Source organism: Microtus ochrogaster, linkage group LG2, assembly GCF_000317375.1.
Source record: "Microtus ochrogaster isolate Prairie Vole_2 linkage group LG2, MicOch1.0, whole genome shotgun sequence".
Taxonomy (NCBI): domain Eukaryota; kingdom Metazoa; phylum Chordata; class Mammalia; order Rodentia; family Cricetidae; genus Microtus; species Microtus ochrogaster.
This window is the reverse complement of record NC_022028.1, coordinates 38,706,191-38,726,312: the sequence shown is the minus strand read 5'-3', so window position 1 is coordinate 38,726,312 and position 20,122 is coordinate 38,706,191. Positions and strand designations below refer to the sequence as shown.

Here is a 20,122-nt window from a genome sequence, read left to right as displayed (position 1 = left end):
GTGCTGTTATTTTGTCCATGGAAGACTCCAGGAGACACCGGTGGCCTCTAAGCCCTGCTTACGATGGAGAAGTTTTAATTTTTCCTGGTCTCTCTCAAGGTCTTTCTTCATGCAGTCTAGGCTTCCAAGAAACACCAAGGAAGGCCTCCACCCTGCTCTTTCTAGCTTCTTTGTCCCTCTCCCTCCAGTAGCCCAGCTGGGTCATGTGTCCTCTGGAATTGATTTCCACTTGAAGTATTTTAAGCTCCTTCCCTGCAGAGCATGGTGGGGTTTTGTGGAACAGAGGCAATACCACAAGAGAGTGTGGTAACCGTGACTGAGAAGGAAGCAGCCCTCGGGGCCTCTACCAAAAACTTCCCAGTGCAGAGAGAGCCGATGGAGAACCGCTGTTTTCATCTCCGCCTTGCCGGGTGATTAGGGGCTGAATTCCATCTCTACAAAGTCACCCGAAGTCAGGGTGACCTGTGTGGAAGTGAAAAGAACAGAGTTGACTGGTTCCCTTGGAGATGGAGGGATGGGAGAAGAGGGGCTCAGACTCCTGTGCATCTGGGGAGCTTCTATCACTTCAAAGCAACTTTCTGGACCGTCAACTTTTCCTTTTACTGGCTTCCTCTTTCTTCATGACCCAGCTTGATGGACTCAAAATGGTTAGGTTGATTCTCAAGCCGTCTTTGTGTCTGAAATTACACCGTAAGGCTTTACCCATGAAATTTACATGGGACAAAATTAATTGCTACACTGTCTTGGCAGCGTAGCAGCCTGCCATCTTGTGTCTTAGGCAGATTTAATTTGCATGTTTTAGACTGTCACATTTGTGTGGCACTCAGAATAGGGCAAACACAGCCTAGGAACAAAAGTGGCAGGCAGCATGCGAAAGGGTGCTTCTTCTTTCAAACCTGAAACTATCTAGGTGAGCACATGGAGCATATCAGAATCTTTCTGGTTCTTCCCTCCCCCATCCTTGTTAAATGGAGAGATAATTCAGAATGCCTACTCCCTCCTTGTAGAATTGAATTTGTTTGTATGAAATAAGATTTAAAAATACTGGTGATAACTTTCTGGATTTTGTGCTCTTGGAAATTTAGAGACAATCCTACCCTTAAGTAACAGTTTCATTTCCTTTTTATTTTTTAAGACTTTGTGTGTGTGTGTGTGTGTGTGTGTGTGTGTATGGGTGTGTTTGTGCCATGTATATATGGGTACCCTTGGAGGCCAGAGGAGAGTGGTAAATCCCCTGGCAGTGGGTACTAGGGATCAAATTTGGGTCTTTTGGAAAAGCAGTAAGTACTTTTAGCTGCTAAGTCATCCCTCCAGCTGCCCAGGGAATAGTTGAAACAAGTAAATCACAGAGAAATTTGAATCTCACCTCCTGTCCATTCCTTGCAGGATAGCAGCATTGACTTGGCACTTAGAGGGCTCAGCTGGGAGTCGGTATTTAGCATGATGGCTCAAAAAGCATCATTGGACTGTCGCAAAGCATGAGTCAGCTTGGGAGAAACTTTATGGTTTTGGAGGACCTTCTCAGGGAGGGCAAGGTAACAGAAGCTCTTATTCACCCCTGGAGGACCAGTGCGGAAAGTCAGGGAGGGAAAGGTTTGTTTTGGATCCCTGCACAGGACTGGGAAGCAGTGAAGGAACGCAGGCTGGGCTGGGAGTTAAAAACTGACTCTTGACAAGTATTCGGTCCAGGGCCAGGTACAAACCCTGTCTGGTCTCCTTCATCTACAAAGTAAGGAAATAGAACTTCTCTTAGCTCTGAGAGCTCTAGGTAGGTTCTTTCCAAAGGAGCATAGCCAGGCCAGAAACTTCTGTAATCTTCAAAACAAGTCCCAAATGACTGTAGCCCTTTCCATCTCTATAGATCCCAACTCTCCTGGGTCTGTGCCGCTGCCGTTGGCTTGCAAACACCTCCCTGTATGCAGCCTTCCCTCATTCCGACCTCATTCATTCAGTATGAAGGTGCAATGCTCTCTTCTTTCCTCTTGTGGGCTTTTGGCAAAGAGGGACCTAATTGTTCATTTTAGGGTTTCTTCGAGTGTGTAGAGAAAATTGAGGGTGTGGGTCAGTGGTAGGATGTATCCATCAGGTCCTGAATTCAACCCTGAGCACTGGCAAAAGACCCTGCCTTCCTTTCTGCTTATAAAAATTGCAAAACCAGGGGATTGCGAGTCTATGATCATATAGTATTTCCAGTGGCACATTTTCTATGCTAATTGTTTAATAATTTCCTATGTAACTTGTACGCTAGGCTACTTTGCAGATGTAAGGCTCCTTGTTCATATGTACAGTTGCTGGTTAGTAATTATGTTTTTCATTAAGAGAGCAGCAACTCATAGATACAGACAATGTATGTGCATACGATCATAGACACATACAGTCACTTTTGTATCACTATATATTTTAGTCATTAAGAGAACAGAGCATATTTTTAATATTCATTTTTCATTTTTGTGTCAGAGCCCTGATCGTAACCCCCCCTCCCATCTTTTCTACATCCCCTTCGTTGTGAGGCTCCTGTGCAGAATTTTACCGCTGAATGTACTCTTCAAGGTCACCAGTGATCTTAGTTTTACAGTTGAAAAAAAAAAATTGAGGCCAGAGAGTTTAAGGTGTCAATGCCGGTCACAGTCAGTGTCAAGTGATAACTGAGGGATCTCCATTCCCGATCCATCAGTCACTTTCTTGCTACTGCATGGTAAATAATTGTTATAGTCATAGAACATGAAACATGTATGTCTATGTAAATATAACCATAGAAATATTTATGTTCTGCTTACATTCTATTATAGAAAGAGAGACTTGGGTATAAATTTCCCTCTTGAATGTCTTGGAGAAATGTATCTTTATGGATATGATTTGTGGGTCAGAGTAAACATAACAAGACAGGTAGAAGATATGGGTCCTGTCTCTTTAGAAGCCTTCTGCATGCTGTGCCAAGCGGATAGAGTTCAGGTACTGGTTAATAATTTATAGTATGCATTCATCTGCATTCCTCTTCGACTAAAATATTAATTCCCCATTGATCATCACTATTTGCTTTTCGCCCAGGCAGTATACAGAGTGCGGTGAGTCTGATGAAAGGCCTGTTTCCTAGACTCATGATGGCCCCATGCTTTGCCAGTAATTTACTGACTTTATTTACTTGTGCTAATGAGCCCATCACATGGAGTGTGCCAGCTGTGGGAATTGTCCTGAGAGCCTTTATTTTTAGGGCAGGGCCATGCAAAAGAAGCAGCTGTTTTCTATTGCATTTCCAGCAAGTGCCTACATTTTTATTCTGTTTTTCATGAAATGATAAGGAGAATATATGGGATTAAAAAAAAAACTCAGCCAGATTCTTATCAATAAAGTAGGCTTATTTAAAAATGTCTTGAGAAAGAGTGTGTGTACGTGTGTATGTGTGAGTGTATATGTCCATGTCATAAAATAACAGGTTCTGAAAAGATGCACCATAAAAGAGTTGGTTTAATGACTTAGAAAATTTATGGTTAGTATAAATTTTACATATATGCATGTATTTTGTATGCATATATACATGATTTATAAAAAAATTTCATCAATAGCTGGGCAGTGGTGGTACATGCCTTTAATCCCAGCACCTCAGGAAACAGACGTAGGTGGATCTCTGTAAGTGGAGTTTCTCTGTGTCCTGGTAGTCGCTCCCAAAGAACCACAAGAGACTTCATAGAAATTATAAATGTTTAGCCGATAGCTCAGGCTTGTTACTAACTAGCTCTTACAACTTAAATTAACCGGTTTCTATTCATCTATGTGCCACCACATGGCTTGTGGCCTGACCTATCCTCCAACAAGTCTTGCTCCCTTTGTGTTTCCTGGCAACTTCTCTGACCCCACCCTTCTTCTCCCTATCATGATCAGTTTGGCTTTCTCACCTGACTTCATCCTGTTCAGCTATTGGCAAGCTTGTTTATTAAAACAATCATAGCCAACGTATATTCACACAGTTTAAAGGAATATTCCACAAATCTCTGTGAGTTTGAGGCCAGCCTGGTCTACAGAGATCTAGTTCTGAGATATCCAGGGCTATGCAAAGAAGTCCTATCTCAAAAGAAGAAAACAAGATAAGGAAAGATTTCATCAGTAATACTGAGATGATAGCCTGGCTGTGGTGGTGCACACTTTTAATCCCAGCACTCAGGAGGGAGAGACAGATCTCTGTGAGTTCAAGGCCAGCCTGGTCTATAAAGCAAGTTCCACGACAGCTAGGGCTACACAGATACCCTGTCTTTTTTTTTTTTTCTTTAAAGTTTATTCAAAACAACAGTCTTCAAGCTCACTGTTGTGGCTGACCACCAAAGCCTCCTCTAAACTAGAACTCGGTGGCTGAGCCAACCCTGGCTCAGCTTTCTTGCAGCACCAGGGGGCACAGCACTCCTGTAGGTGTCTCTGTCTTGTGAATCTTGCTGGGCGCTCACCCTCTGGCCCTTTGGGCTGAGGCCTGCCAGTTTCGGGACTGCTACGGTGCAGGGTGGCAGGCACGATCTCTGGAGGTAGGTGGAGATAATCATGGAGATACTGGATGCCCTCATTCGTAAGGGACCATGGAAGTGTCTCCAGGCAAACTGCTCCTTCGCATAGCCTCGAGACTTCAGAGACTGCATGGCCTTCATTACATGAAGGTTGGGCACGTTCTCGTCTGCCAACTCAGGGTGTTTGGGCATATGGACAACCATCACTCCTTCCTTAAAAAGGAGTTCATAGATGGCAATCCGGTTCTTCTTGGACATCAACATCGCGGCAGCTGCAGGGTCTGGGATGGAGGCTGGAAAGGGAGAAACCCTGTTTTACATGAGATGAAAGAAATATATCACGTGAGCACCCAGTTCTCTTTATACTAAGAGAAAGCCTTTCCATATTTGAATTTGAATTTATAAAGGTTAATTGGCGAGTACAGCTTTGTTTACTGTGAAACACGATATTAAATTCTTACTCTTCCGAGAGTGCCTGATTTCCCAAACAGTGGGCATTTCCACTGAATTGTGAAGCCATGAGAAAGTCCTGACTAAGGGGAACCGGCCTTTTTTTTGCTTCCGCCTTCGGTTGCCTCTGCCTTTCCTGTTTGTGCTGTGTTTCATCTTGGGGACTGATCACTTTGTCGGTCACACTGGTGACCTCCATGAGCTGGCTTCTATTGTTCTGTCTTTTCTGACTTCCTTTTTTTCTCTCTAAAAATAAAAAACTTCTTAGAACAATTTTGAATTGGGCCGGGAAGTGGTGGCAAACACCTTTAATCCCAGCACTCAGGAAGCAGAGACAGGTGGATCTTTTTTAGTTCAAGGCCAGCCTAGTTTACAGAGTGAGTTCTAGGACAGGATCCAAAGCTACAGAGAAACTCTGTCTTGAAAATAAAAACAAAATAAAAACAAAACAATAAAAGAAGAGAGAGAGAGAGAAAGAGAGAGAGAGAGAGAGAGAGAGAGAGAGAGAGAGAGAGAGAGAGAGAATAATTTTGGATCATTGTCTATGCGATCCCTGCGTGTTGGGGTAGGGATGAGACAAGACTTAACATTTCTGTTCCAATCTTTTTTGTTTTGTTCTTTCAAGACTGGGTTTTTCTGTGTAACAGCCCTAGCTATCCTGGAACTCAGAACTCCCTCTGTAGACCAGGCTGGCCTTGAACTTACAGAGATCTGCTTGCCTCTGCCTCCTGAGTCCTGGGATTAAAGGATTGCACACCAGCACGGCCTGGCTTTGTGTTCCACCCTTGAATGTCACGACTGTACTACTTGGAAAGTCACCATTTTAACGTATCAATTCTTCATGTATATATTCATCAGTCAAGACCAAGTGAGAAACCTCTTTAAGTGTGTGCCAGAGAAGCAATTCAATGCAGGAGTTATGTATACGACGATGGTGATGTTGGGAGGCAGAGACTCCTCAACAGAAAGATGAAAGGAACATAAGGCCCCGAACCCAAAATGGCCCTGATTTTTCCTCTCTCTCCATCCTCAAGCCCACTAGCCCATCTCAAAGGATGATTATGGACAAACTTTTGAGATCAGCAGCCCCTTGAAGGAGGTGAAGGAGACTGGCGTGGGATAGACAGTAGGGTTGTGAAGGCAGGCACACACAGTAAAGGGTGAGGAGAGGAATGGATTACGAAGCCACAAGGCTCAGGATACACACATCATCTTATACAGTGAGTCCTCTTAATCCATTACTGGCAAAAACCCAAGGCCAGACTCAGAGAGCAAGGGCAGCAACCCCAGGGATAGGCTCATTCGTGATAGAGTTCAGCTCTTGCAGTGTCTGCTTAAGCTTGCCTCCCTTTGGGACTTTCTGGTTTCCTTCCTCTTCGGCTCTCCCCTCCCCACGCCCACCCTGTCATCCCCCCAGTTTCCCTGCTTAAACTTCCCTGCTGTCGTTAGTCAGAATGCTGTGGGTTTCCTGGGGGAAAGCCTCAACTCTTCTTCAGCTCTGGAGGCTTAAAATCATTAAGTCAGGGATTATTTCTACGCAAGAGTCTCTTCGGCCTCAAGGTTCCACAGAGGAAGTGATCCCTGAGCACAGTACTCGGCACTCAGAGCACTGCTAAGCTTTGTCATGTGTGGTCAAGGGTTTGAATTATTGGCTCAGTGACTTTGTAGTTATAGATTTCCTGAGGTTAATGATCGTGCCCTGTGGTGCTCAGAACACAGTGTTCCTGAGCGCTAGGTGCCGAGGGTTATGACTGTGAGCTAGAAGTCCACGGGATAAGAAAGATAAAGCTTTACTTCCTGTAGACATGGGGTAAGTTATAGAAGGTCCCTCGGTCTTATTTGTGTGTTTTGAAAGGAACCTACTTCTGTGGCTTGTTCATTTGCATCACAGGCCATGGGAGGACAGAAACGTTTTATGTTTCTCTGTAAGCATCTAGTGTGTCACCTCGCCCAGAGACAATGTGTTCAGCACATGTTTAGTGGAGAGAGCCCTTTCTGAGAAACTGGGAACAAGGAATATACAATGTGGCTAAGTTTAAAAAATTGTTTGGGGAAGGGAGCCAGGTAGTGGTGGTGGCACACCCCTTTAACCCCAGCACTCAGGAGGCAGAGACTAGCGGACCTAGTTCGAGGCCAGCCCAGACTACAGTGTGAGTTCCGGGACAGGCTCCAAAGCTACAGAAAAACCCTGTCTCAACCGCACCCCCCAAATGTTGTTTGGGGGTGGGTGAGTGGTTGAGAGCCCTTGCTGCTCTTCCAGAGGACCCGCGCTGGTTCCTAGGCTCCCGATCAGAAAGCTCACAACTGCTTTAACTCCAGCTCCGTAGGATCTGATGCCCTCTTCTGGCCTTTGTGGGGCCTGCACACATGGCATACACAACACACCTAAATTAAGAAAAAAAAATGGTTTTGGTTGTTTTGTTTTGATTTTTTTTCCTTTTTCTTTTTTTCTTTCTTTCTAAGGCAAGGTCTTGAGGCTCAGGTTGACTCCCTATGTTCACAGAGATGACACTGAATTCCTGATGTTCCTACTGCCGCCTTCCATGTGCTGAGATTACAGCCGGGAACCACCATACTGGCAGGATTTTTATGTATTTATACTAAAAGCATTTCTACTTTTGAGTGCTGTGTTTAGATAGCGCGTGCACGCGCGCACACACACACACACACACCCCAAAACCAACCCCCCTAGGAATCTACTTTTCAGAGGTTGCTAATTCAGGTGCCCATCAGTATCAAATGAGCAAGGTGAAATTAACCTGATTAAGTCACGTGGGAGTATTTTGACTGTAGAGACCTGAAAAATACTGGAGAGGAATTTCAATGTCCTCTCCTAAAGGGGGCGGTTGATGCTTTGAGGTTCTCTCCTAACAGATTTTTGTTATTCGAGAGGGTGGCCCCAGTTATGTCAGAAACTATGGGTGTTTATGTGACAGTCCTCCTCGTTTGTGACTTGGTTAGCCGCACCGAAAAGAATCCACCGCAGACTTCTAGGTATTAAGGACCCAGCCGTCCTCGTCAAAGCGCTTTCTGAGAAGTTCTGAGCCGCACGCCAGGAGCTGGGGGCTCTAACTCAGTCTGGCATCTTTTCCAATTTCCCGTTTCCCAGGCCCGTTTGTCTGTTGTGCTGTTTGCTCGAAGAGGTAACCTCAGGGCAAACGAGAGACCTGTTATCTGTCCTGCACTTTGGCTTTCTATTGACAAAAGTCCTTACTGGGTCTGGTCTTTCAGATTAGTGTCAACAGTGGTCATTAGAGCCGGAGTGATGATAGATAGATAACCAGCCCTGTGTCTCCCCCACACTGTGTGCTTACACATAGAGGCCACCAAGATAATGGCAACTCCAGTGTTGAGATGTAGTTTGCCTAGATAGGGTACCACACTGCTGTCAAGGCTAAGCCTACGTTCTCCAGCCAAAAGAATCAGTTAATTCCAGTTGTAGCTAGAGATCGCTGTGTGCTGGCGGGGTGTGCTAGCTCAAGCTGAACCTTTTGAGTTTCAGGAGACCTACTTCAATTTGCAGTTGATTTGATCTTGAGGGGAGCAAATCGAGATAGTAAATGAGTCATTTTCCAGAAAGATAGGCCTAGAATTGGTTCTTGGCTCAGAAAGGCGTGAGTCATTTTAGTCACCAGTGTGATGCACGGTGACTCACTTCCCTGTGTGATGTCATGTTTGTTCCATGTAAGACTTGACCCCCCCTCGTTGTTTGGTAGTATTAAGATTTCTTTTTCTTTTTTTTAAAAAAGGAAACTATTGTAGATGAAGATGAAGCACTCCTGGTAATGCATAATTAGGCCAATAAAGAGAGTCTTGGCTTTTGTCACAGTGAACTTGCAGGGGCAAATGAGTGTTAAATGCCTGGATGGTTGTTCTTGTTGATTAGGCCTGTTAATTTCCAAATAGCCGAGCTATTAGCTAACGTTTGACTGAAAGTACATTATATGTCAAAGAAAAGAAATTGCTTCCTCGGTAATTCAGTTTTTTAAAAAAAATATATTTATTTATTTATTATGTATACAATGTTCTGTCTGTGTGTATGCCTGCAGACCAGAAGAGGGCACCAGACCCCATTACAGATGGTTGTGAGCCACCATGTGGTTGCTGGGAATTGAACTCAGGACCTTTGGAAGAGCAGGCAATGCTCTTAACCGCTGAGCCATCTCTCCAGCCCCGGTAATTCATTTTAAGGGGGGGAGGGGGGGGAGGAAGAAATATTTAAAACTCAACTTCATTTGAAAGAAGTAACAAGAGGAGGCTGGAGAGATGGCTCAGCAGGTATTACCTCTCGCTCTTGCAGAGATTAGGAGTGTAGCTCCCTGCACCTACATGGTGGCTCATAACCTTCTGTTGACTCTAGTTCCAAGGGATCTGACTCTCTCCTCTGACCTTGGGCAGGCGCTAGACACGGCACATGTGTGGTGCATATATGGTCACGAAGGCAAAACACTTATACAAATAAATAGTTTTTAATTGAACGATAGACAGTTAAAGAGAACATATGAACTTCTTTTTCTGAAAAGGGCATATTAGACTGGGCTTGGTGGCGCACGCCTTTAATCCCAGCACTAGGGAGGCAGAGGCAGGCGGATCTCTGTGAGTTTGAGGCCAGCCCAAGTCAGGATTGCATTGTGAGACTCTCTCTCACATACCTGGGCAAGCATGAGTGTGCACGTGCGTGTGCGTGTGCACACACACAGATTCATTAGGGGTGCTATGGATGAATGGATAAGCAATATGGCTCAGAGGGAAACACTTCAAGCTTGGTGGCCTGAATTCGAGTCCCCGAATCCACATGAAGCTAGAAGGAGAGGACCAAGTCCCAAAGTTGTCCTCTGACTTCCCCCCACACACTGTGGCATGTATAATACTACAAAAAAAAAATGTTTTAAAAGAGACATTAATTCATATGCAGAAAAGGAACCCAAACCAGAATATTTATTAGAAAAATCATCAGCATTTTCAAGCTATGCAACAAAATGTAAGAACACGGTACCAAGGCTTTGTCATGCTGTGCCAGATAGGAGCGAAGCTCAGTGTGCGCCTGCTGTGAGAGTCAAGTCTAGGAACTCAGCAGAAAACATATGGGTCTTCCAAGGCAGACCAAACAGAGTTATTCTTAGCGGAGCCGTATCCTGGGAAAGGCAAAGCTATGTAAGTTAAGGTGGCTTTGATGGTGAGCGGCAGAAGTCCCTTTGATCTAACTTTAACTGAAAAGAGGACGTAGGATGGATGAGCGAAAGGAACTGCCAGATAACTGGGTTCTGAGCAGTTGGATATCCCCAAGTGAGGTACTTCTGAATCTTCCAGATTCCAGCAGACTTTCTTTTCTGTTTCCCATCACCAGAGCTTCTGGTTCCCAGGAGAATACCCATTCATTAAAAACACCCATTTGGGGCTGGAAGAAAGGATGACTCAGCGGTTAAGAGTGCTTGCTACTCTTCCAGAGGACCCAGGTTCAGTTCCCAGCCCCCACACTGGGTAGCTTACAACTAAACGCCTCTAACTCCAGCTGCAGGGAATCCAATCCTCTGGTCTCCACTGGCTCATGCACACAGGTGCACAAACTACACACACACACACACACACACACACACACACACACACACACACACCTAAAAGTAAAATCTAAGAGAGAGAGAGAGAGAGAGAGAGAGAGAGAGAGAAAGAAGCCCAGGCATAATGGTGCATACCTTTAATCCCAGAATTAGAGAGGCAGAGAGAGGGAAGCAGATCTCTGAGTTTGAGGCCAGCCTGGTATACACAGCAAGTCCCAGGATAGCCAGGGCTACATAGGAGAGATCCTGTCTCTAAACAAAAACAGAAACAAAACAAACAAACAAACAACCCAGAGAATTCAGTTTTATTAAAATAAAAAATAAAATAAAAAAACTGTTCAACATCCTGGAGAGACGGATTAGCAGTTAAAAGTACACACTGCTTTTTCAGGTCTGTTTTCAACACCCGTATCAGATGGCTCACAATACCCTTTAAGTGCAGCTCCAGGAGATCCATTGCCCCTCGTAGGGCTTCCTTGAATACCTGAAACTATGAGAAATCTTCTACAATCTAGCTTGTTTATTAATGCAAGACAAGGTGAAACACGATTAAAAAAAAAACTTGGAGAGAGAAGGTCCGAAAAGCAAAGCAGCCAATCCCTGGCTCTTGCTTCAACCTCAATCCAAAATGGCAATCCTGCCTCCAGGAATCTCAGAATGAGATTGAGCCTGAGAGCTATCTCCTCCTGTCTTATATTTCTCTCTAGTTCTGGGCTCAAAGGCATTCACTGCTGGGATTAAAGGCATGCACTACCCGGTTTCTATGGCAACTAGTGTGACTACGGGATTAAAGATGTGTGTTATCACTGCCTGGTCTGTAAGGCTGACCAGTGTGGCTGTTTCACTCTTTCCGTCCCAGGCAAGCTCTATTTATTAAAATACTATTGAAATGCTACTCCAGCAAGGTTATCTACTAGAACAAGGCAGGTTGTGCTCCAGGGGTAGGTTTCTGCCTTCTGTCACTCTCCCTATGGAAAGAGTGTGAGGAGACAGTTTGTTACCCCTGGGGATAGGTACAGACAGACATTAGGGGACCACCAGGCAGTCTGTGAGTTGGATGTTAATTGTTTTTGAGGAGTTGTCTGGGAAAGCGAGCTTTCTAGCTCTCAAGATTTGGGGAGAATTGTGGTTTATCTGGTTGGGTTGGGGAAAACCTGGTAGCGCTGTACAAATCTCACTTTAGGGCAGCCTCTCCCATTTGGGAGATGGGAAGCCTTTGCTCCACTTGGCTTGTTCACACAGCCAAGTGACCTCCAGCGTTCTTTGTGGCCAGTTTTGTTTGTCAAACATGCTTAAATCCCTTGACCTAGTCCGTTGCGTAAGATTCTCCATGTGGTTGCCTAGTGCCTCTAGGATGAGGTCCAGGGGGTTTGTTTCCCAAGACGGTCACCATGTAGCCTGATAAATATCACACCCTCTGTTATTTCCTGCACCCCAGCTATTCCAGAGGACCTGCCGTGCTCCAAACATGCCATGGTTCATCGCATTTCACTGTCTGGAAGGCTTTTCGTCCTGCCTCTTCCTGAGTGCATCTTGCCGACTACTCTGCCCACTAAATTTCTCCTAAGATCGAATCCAGCTCATTTTGTTTTTGTTTTGTTTTTTCCAAGATAGGGTTGCTCTGTGTAGCTCTGGCTGTCCTGGAACTCACTCTGTAGACCAGGCAGGCCTTCAAGTCGGAGATCTGCCTGCCTGTACCTCCCAAGTGCTGGGATTAAAGGTGTGTGCCATCACCCAACTCCTGCTCATCTTTTAAATTTCAACTCAACTGTTACTTTCTCTGGGAAGCACTCCAGATCTCTAATCCACATACCCATCCTAACTAAACATCGCTTCCTTTGGGTTCCCAAGGCACTTGGTTCACACTGCTACAAGTGCTTATCACCTTGTTAAGAAGCATAGCCACGGTCTTCCCTACATTGCCAGTTTCCTGAGCATAGGGACCTTGTCTCTCAAGTCCTTAGTGCTTCCGGCCCTCCTGGGTGTCTCTCCATGGGGTCTCTATCCCGCTGGCTCCATTGTAGCATTCTGACTTTTATTCTATATCAGGTAGTATGCTTAAGATCAAGGCTTACTGGATGCCTGTGGACTCTTGTCTGATGGCTGGAGATTCTAAAAAGGTAGCCTTGGAGAGCTGGAAAGATGGCTCAGTGGTTAAGAACTCTTGCTGGGGACCAGAGTTCATTTCCCAGTACCCATGCCAGGTGGCTCACAACTGCCTGCAACTCCAGCTGCAGGAACTCCAACACCCTCCGACCTCTGCTGGTACCTGCATGTACATGTGCACATGTGTGTGTGTGCTCATGTCACGTACACATGCATACACGCATTCACGGAAGTAAAGATAATCATTTACAAATGACATGTTATAGTCTATCAGATTGCTTGGGCTGATACTCAAGGGGGAGAGGGACTCCTAAGTTTGGGAGAAAACCCAACTGGGGCAAAAGGCAGATCTTTCCGATCATATAACCGTGGGTCAGTGGGAATGTTTGCTGAGAAATCCCTGTGCACACAGAGATAATCTCTGGTGTGTAAAAGGAACGGCAGGATCTTTTTCAAAACCAATTTTCCTTCTTTGACCTTTCCTCAGTACGATTGTACCGCTGTTAACTTTATTACCGAAGCTTAATGCCCAAGAAACCAGGAAACACTTCTGGAGACAGCTGTGAATATGGCCATTCATTGATTTTTGCCCCCACCATGAGGGCATATGGAGAGGGATTTCTGTTTCCAGGGCCAGGGCGCCTGTGTTCTCCTTAGAAGTACTAATGACAGGCACTTAAATTAGACCACACAGAGTTAAGGGAAATGACTCAGTCCTCATTTCCATCAGACCAATGAACTTCAGAGGGGCCTAGAGCCATCTACCCTGACCTCCACCAGGAGTTTCCGAACTACTGTGCAAAGCCCAGAAAGATAAGAGGAGGCAGGTCACTCGCTGGTTCTGAAGACTCCCCAGTCGTCCCAGGATACACCTCAAGGCAGGAAGATGCCAAAGTACACAGGGCGTTGGGTGTGAGCCTGGTGAGAGCAGAGACCGTGAGGCCTAATGGAGGGGCTGGCGCAGTGACAGCGTGCAGGCCCAGTCTGGCCTGTGCAGCGGCTACACATGTTCCCGGGACCGGAGCCAGCTGGTGGCTAATGGCAATGGTTTCTGGGTCCTGGCACTGTCCCAAAGCAGGCTCGAGCTCCTCAGTCTGATCCGGCCATGGCTTTGTTCTGCCTCCAAGATGAAGTTTGGCTCCTGAGCCAGAAGGGGAAGGCAGGTCCTTGCCCCTTAACCCTACTCTCCTTCCAATCGGAGACACAGGGCGGGGTCTGGGTGGGGGGCAGTGGGAGGGAGCAGAGTTCGACCCTGAACCGGTGGAGCGGTTCTGCCCTCTTTGGGTCTCGGGCACACCTCGCCCACGTCCTCCGTGTTAACCTTTGAGCACTGGACTCCAGCTGATGCCAAGGTCACGAGGGTTACGGCAGAAGTCCAGAAGGTCCAGGAACACTTGGAAGTGACCCCAAACTGCGGTTAGGACACTACGAACCTTGGTCTTGCAAGATATGTGGACCCACCAAATCAGGGTCTCTGAAGACAGGCTATCAGGAACCCACCAAAAAACCTCTCAAAATACGGTGATTTTTAATCTCCGTCAAACACTTTGTGAATCTGTCTGACGGAGGTATTCCTTGGCACGAATGCTTTTGCTTCAAACCATCTTTAGGACGTTTTGGTGTCTTCATTGATCGGATCAGGCAATCGAAGGGACGGCTTGTCATGCACAGGAAGCTTCTAAGCTGAGCTCAGTCTCGCCATCAGGCTGCCTTCTCAGCCCTTCCCAGCTGGGGCTCTGAAATCCGCTGTTAAAATATAGGCCTTGTTTGTGTGCTTCTCCCTCCAGTTTCGGGCTAATTCTCCCGTGGTGAGAGTCACACAACAGAAGGGAGGAAATTTTGTTGTTGTTGTTGTTTATTTGTTTGGAGTGCTTTCCTACCCTCCCTTCCCCTCCCCAACTCTTTTTTTGGAAACTGCAACCTCGGATCCCAGCAGAGGCTCCTGGGGGTTTTAAGAACATCAATCAGTTTCGCAGCTGGAGGCTGAGGCTTTCCTCAGGGAAGACTTTTTACATAAAACAGATTGTTCTTTGTCCTTGCCGGGGCAGACAAAGGTTTAAATTAAATATGCAGCAAGCTCCAGTTGGCTGCCTGCCACCGCGCCCGGGGAGGGGGGAAGGGAGACTGTGTCCCCACTAGCCTGACTCACTCAGTGGTGGTTTTTTTTTTTTTTCTTTTCTCTCTTCCCATTTCTGTTACTGCAGAAGGCGCCTGCAGTCTTGGCTGTGTGTTTCTCTGTAAATGCTCTCCGTGAGAGATACTCACTCAGCCTTCTGGGACCTTGGCTTCCTCTTCCACGCAAGGAGGGAGGTGACCTTTGAAAGCCTTTTCTGTATTTAACCTTTTCCGTTTTCTCTGATCTCACTGACAGGGGTTTTCAGCAAATGCCCTAAGCTGCTTCTAGGTAGGACCCACCCTAACCATTCCTGGGGTGAGTTCATCTCTGTGTGATGCATCCTGACCGTTCCTGGGGTAACCTCATCCATGTGAGATCTAACCTCACCATTCCTGGGGTAACCTCATCTATATGTGATTCACTCTCACCATTCCTGGGATGACCTCATCTGTGAGAGACTCATCCTTACCGTTCCAGGAGTGATTCCTGAAGAAGAAATAAAAGGAGGACATGATGCTCCTAGGTATGGTGAAGGTTTATTATAAATAATATAAGGGAGAATACAGCTAGAGGCATCTGGGAAAAGTCCAGCGTGAACATGACCAGACTGAGCTGGGCCATGTGAGGACACGGAGTGGGGGGGAGGGCAGGAAGAGCAAGAGAGAAACCATTGACCAAGAAAGGCAGCCTGGGAGGGGAGAGAAAGGGAAGAGAGCAGAGAAAAATGTATAGCTCAAAAAAATCAATAAAAATAACAAAAGAAAGAAAAGAAAAAGTAGGGCAGCCTGGACCAGGAGATTGGTGTAGCCCAAATGACTGAAATATAGGGTGCAGAGAAGCTGGGGATGGGAAAGCCCAGCCCAGTCCCTGGGCTGCAGAGGTTTAGGGTTGGGGGCCTGGGTACACCAGCAGGATGGCCCGGTAACAAATGGGGACTAAGAGATGCTGGTAGAACCTGGCACCGGTGTCCACTTTGATATGTTAATAGGTATCTCAACTATTTGTCCCCAGTTTGAAATCTAACAACTTCACCAGTATGTGATCCATCCTCACCATTCTTGGGGTGACTTCTTCACCCCACCTATTTATGATCTATTCTTGACATTCCTGGGGTGACTGGGTATGTGAAGGTCTGACTTTTTTCCCCTACAGACCTCATAGGCCAGTCAACCATATTATCAAAGAACACGATTGATTAATTAATAGGTTTTTGCTGGGTGGTGGTGGCACAGGCCTTTAAACCCAGCACTTGGGAGGAAGAGGCAGGTGGATTACTGTGAGTTCAAGGTCAGCCTGGTCTACTGTTTCATGGTATTTGATGGCACTATGAAACTCCGAGGCAGTGTTAATAAAATTAACCTTGGATCAGGTGAAGCTAGCAGCTAGTTGAGAAGGATTAGCCATAGAGAGTAGGGGGTACCCAGGAAGACAAATCAATTTGTGGTGGTGGCGCAGGAAGTGGTAGGGAGGGACTTAGAGATTCTTGGGCCTCTTTGGTTTGGGATAGCTGGAGAGATATTCTCTTGCTGGCTCTCTGGCCAAAAAGGAAGGTCAGCTGGTTGCTTCTCAGCTTCTCCGAGCTAGCAGGTTTTCACCCCAACATCCGATTCCCAAGGAGTCTTTGTTGGTAAATAGAACAACTTAGATAAAAGCAATAGTCTCTAGAGTGAGTTCCAGGACAGTCAGGGCTACTGCAGTGAAACCCTGTTTCGAAAAAACCAAACCAAAACAAAAATAACAACAACAACAACAACAACAAAAAAAATTAATAGGTTTTCTGTTCTCCCCCCTGCTCCCCACCCAATAATAAGTTTCTACACTGATGCAGTAGGCTAGATCAAGTCGAATTGAAAAAGTGTAACAGCAGGTATATTGAGCAAAGCAACTCACCTGTGATCAAGGCCAGAAAAGTTGCAGGCCCAGGCCAGGGCAGGAAAGTTTTATAGGTTGTAGGCAAGAGGTGATGTGCCTGCCACAGGATGGGTTTGTGTCCAAGTATGGTCAAAAGCTGAGTGTTTAGGTAATGACTTGGACTTTTGGCACAAATTCAGAACTTGGCTTTTTCGTGCCTTTTCTTTGTTCTGAGACTTTCCAAGCAGGTGGGATTTGGAGAGAGAGACAGCTTCCTGAACCCATGCAGGGGCAAGCCTGAGGCTCCAACTGGACATTAGTGACCTTAGACCTTGCATACTAGTTGGAAAGCATCATGTCTAACCTTCGTCCTACATGAAACAGCTCAAACCATTTGCCACTGAAGTTGAGGGTCAGGTAGCTTTGGAGCCTGACCTGGAACTTATTCATATAGGCCTCTGCCTCTCAAGTGCTGGGATTAAAGGCGTGTGCTACCAACCCCCTGGCTTTTTCTAATGCTTTTAAAGATTAGTAAGTGTCCTGGCTAGTATTATATCAACTTGACACAAGCTAGAATCATTTGAAAGGAGGGAATCTCCATTGAGAACATATAAAACGGTATAAGATCCAGCTCTAGTGCATTCTTTAAATTAGCAATATAGGAGGGCCCAGTCCATTGTGGGTGGGGCTGCGCTGGTGACCCTAGGTTCTATAAGAGAGCAGGTTGAAGAAGCCATGGAGAGCAAGCCAGTAAACAGCATTCCTTCATGGTCTCTGCATCAGCTCCTACCTCCAGGTTCCTGATCTATTTGAGTTCCTGTCCTGACTTCAGTGATAAACAGTGATACAGAAGTATAAGCCAAATAAACCCTTTCTTCTCCAACTTGTTTTTTCGGTCATCCTGTCTCATTGCAACAATAGAAACCCAACTATGACAATAAGTAATGATAATGATGGTGATGATGATAATGATAAAAGTAGTAGTAGTAGTAATAATAATAATAATAAACAACTCTGGTCTAACCAAATAGTTGAGTAGTTCTGAGGACAGAACTCAACGAGCAGGTCAGTTGCTAGGGTTTCATAGACCTTAAGAAGGTTAGAATTTCTGTTTTTAGATGGGTAGGGTGCAAGTTTATGGTGCATGGAATCTTGGGATACATTTGCAACACTGCATTCAACCTGAGCATAGTGGAGGACGGTAATTCCAGAACTAGGGAGGTGATGGCAGGAGGATCAGAAGTTCAAGGTCATTTATAGCTATATAGTAAGCTTGAATGAGAATGGGCCTTCATAGGCTCATAGATTTAAATGCTTGGTTACCAGAGAGTGGCATTATTTGAAAGGATTAGGAGGTGTGGCCTTGTTGGAGGATATGTGTCACTGGGGCTGGGCTTTGAGGAATAGTGTCAGCGAGCAGATCAGGATGGAGATGGAGCACCAAGCTTCCTCTCCAGCGTCATTTCTGCCTCCATGCTGTTGTGCTCCCTGCCATGATGACAGTGGACTAAAACTCTGAGACTGTAAGCCAGTCCCAATTAAATGCTCTTTTATAAGAGTTGCCCTGGTTATGGTGTCTCTTCACAGCAATAGAACACCGACTAAGACACTGAGATGCAGGAGACCTTGCCACAAAACAAAACAAAGCAAAAAAAAAAACGTGTTGTAAGCTGTAACCAAAGAGCTATGGGCAGGAAAAATAGAACTTTTATAGGTTGTTCAATCATATTTTTCAATATAAAAACACTGTACTGGGAGTTCCATTTCAAGAGCATACCTTGACCCACATTCAGCTTCCAGATCAAGTCATGCCCTAGAAGTTAGTGGCTCTGCTCTTTTATTGGTTAAAATACAATTTCTAGTGCCGTGTTAAACTCTTTATTTTTTTGATTTCTGGCTTTAGTTTTTGGGAAGGCAGCTCTAATAGAGGGTACATTTATGCCTCAGGACTCTATTATTTAGCAAAAGTAGCATTTGTGTTATGATTAGCACTAAATATAAGGGCTGTATTTTATATATAACTGAATATTAAACTAAATAGATGAGAGGCTGGACAGGCGGCTTAGTGCTTAAGAGGATTGGCTGCTCTTCCAGAAGACCCAGGTTTGGTTCCCAGCACCCACATAGTAATAGTTCACAGCTTTCTGTAATTACAGTTCCAGGGGATCCGGCACCTTTGCACAGACATACATGTGGGCAAAACACCAGTGCACATGAAATAAAGATAAAATTTTTTAATATTTATTTATTTATTTATTATGTATACAGTATTCTGTCTGTGTGTAGGCCTGCAGGCCAGAAGAGGGCACCAGACCCCATTACAGATGGTTGTGAGCCACCATGTGGTTGCTGGGAATTGAACGCAGGACCTTTGGAAGAGCAGGCAATGCTCTTAACCACTGAGCCATCTCTCCAGCCCCTAAAGATAAAATTAAAGAGAAGATAAATAGCTAGTTATTTCTGCCATTTGAATTTATGAAAAATGAAACATACGTTTTCTATGATGCTACAAGAATTATAGCTGGGGCATTGGTGGTGCATGTCTTTAATCTCAGACCCCAGGAGGCGGAGGTAGATAGATCTCTAAGTTTGAGGCCAGCCTGGTCTGCAGAGAGAATTGTAGGACAGCCTGAGCTACACAGAGAAACCTTTTCTCAAAAAACAAACAAACAAAAAGAATTGCAGTAAGTCCACAGAGAGTAGAAGAGAAACTTTAGCCTGAAACAGAGAGCTAATAAAATGAAGACAGAATTTGCAACTTTGAAACAAGCAAGTTGTGGTTAGGGTGCAGTTTAGCTGACAAGAGCTTGCCTAGCATACAGAGACCTCCACCCTGGGTTTGAGTTTAGTGCTGTGTGACACACACACCTATGGTCCCATCAGATAGAGTCAGGAAGATCAAAAGTTCAAGGCCATCTTCAGTTACACAGCTAGCCTAAACTTCAGGGAACCCAGTCTCAAAAAATCAAACAAGCTAAACCCCTAAGAGAAATAAACAAAAACGTACAGGTTAGTGACTACATAATTTCTTCTTTCAGCTGGGTAAGAAATACACATTGTGCCAGTGAGATGCCCACCTGATGCCCTGACTCCTGTAAATTGATCTCTGAAGTATGTACACACACACACACACACACACACACACACACACACACACACACACACACACACCATATAAACAAAAACACGTGATGATGATAATGGCCGAGAGATGGCTCGGTGGTTAAGAGCACTAACTGCTCTTCCAGAGGACCCAAGTTTGGTTCCCAGCACCCACATTGTGTGGCTCACAACTGTCTAACTCTAGCTCCAACATTCTCTTCTGACCTCTTCGGGGAACTTGAACTCATAAGCAAATATCCACGCGAAACTAATACACATACATAAAAATAAATCTTAAAATATAATAACAATGATATAAACAAAAACAAGAAATGAGGGCTGGAGAGATGGCTCAGAGGTTAAGAGCATTGTCCGCTCTTCCAAGGGTCCTGAGTTCAATTCCCAGCAACCACATGGTGACTCACAACCATCTGTAATGGGGGTCTGGT

General features: G+C 45.3%; 1 pseudogene; it reads right to left on the bottom strand.

Moving 5' to 3' along the window:
* Window positions 1-4,294: 4,294 nt before the first annotated feature.
* On the bottom strand, window positions 4,295-4,754 carry LOC102001291 (annotated as a pseudogene).
* Between the last annotated feature and the right edge of the window lie 15,368 nt (window positions 4,755-20,122).